The 1,055-nt window shown below is 39.2% G+C and overlaps 1 protein-coding gene across 1 annotated transcript in view; it reads left to right on the plus strand.

Moving 5' to 3' along the window:
* Positions 1 to 1,055, plus strand: part of ERN1 (endoplasmic reticulum to nucleus signaling 1) — a 59,244-nt gene that overhangs the window by 25,674 nt on the left and 32,515 nt on the right. The gene's annotated exons all lie outside the window — the stretch shown is intronic.

A 1,055-nucleotide genomic window follows, 5' to 3' on the forward strand; every position in this document is an offset into this window, starting at 1 on the left:
AGACAGGGTCTCACTCTGTCGCCCATGCTGGAGTACAGTGGCAGGATTATTGCTCACTGCAGCTTTGACCTCCTGGGCTCAAGCAATCCTCCTGCCTCAGACTCCCAAGTAGCTGGGGCTACAGGCACACGCCCCCATGTCCAGCTAATTTCCTTTTATTTTGTAAAGATGGGGTCTTGCTATGTTGCCCAGGCTGGTCTCAAACTCCTGGCCTCAAGTCATCCTCCCGCTTTGGCCTCCCAAAGTGTTGGGATTACAGGCATCAGCCACCGCACCCAGCCTCAATCTCTTTTCAACCCCTTTTTTATTTTGGGAAACTGGAAAATCAGGACTTGCATAAGGTGAACAAACTTCCAGTTTTCATTATTTTTAAAATTTGTTTTTCTTTTCCCAACTTTGTAACTTGAGGATCTTTAGACCTATAGAAAATTGAAAGAATGTTGTCATGAATACCTGTATACCTCCACCTGGAGGCAACATTTGTGAATACTTTTGCCACATTGCTTTATCTTTACTTCTCTACTACTGAACCATTTTAATATAAATAGCAGGCATCCCGGCCCTTCACCCGTAAATACTTGAGCTATAAATACTTCAGCAAGTGTCTCCTAAGAACAAGTACATTTTGCTTCCTAACTACCACATCATTGTCACACCTAATCATAACAGGTGCTATTTCCATCAGATCATCTAACAGTCAATCCATGTTCAGGTGTCTACAGTTGTTCCCCAGATGTCTTTTATTATTTTATTTATTTACTTTTATTTATTTATTTATTTATTTATTTATTTTATTATTCCAGGGTATTGTGAGGGTACAAACATTATAGTTATTTATGTCTTTGCCTCACCTAAATGTGGGTTAAAGCCATGCCCTTCCCTCCCTTTAGTGCTCCCCGTGTCCTTTAGTTGTAGATTTGTCCCCTCATCCCCCTAATCCCTAGAGAGTATTTCTGAAAGACATAAATTTTAATGTATTAAAGATGTATTTTTGTTGCAGAGGAATATGACAGGGTAATCAATAAAATACTTTTAAACATAAAAGGAATTAAATT

Source organism: Propithecus coquereli, unplaced genomic scaffold, assembly GCF_000956105.1.
Source record: "Propithecus coquereli isolate 6110/MARCELLA unplaced genomic scaffold, Pcoq_1.0 Scaffold119, whole genome shotgun sequence".
NCBI classification, from domain to species: Eukaryota; Metazoa; Chordata; class Mammalia; order Primates; family Indriidae; genus Propithecus; species Propithecus coquereli.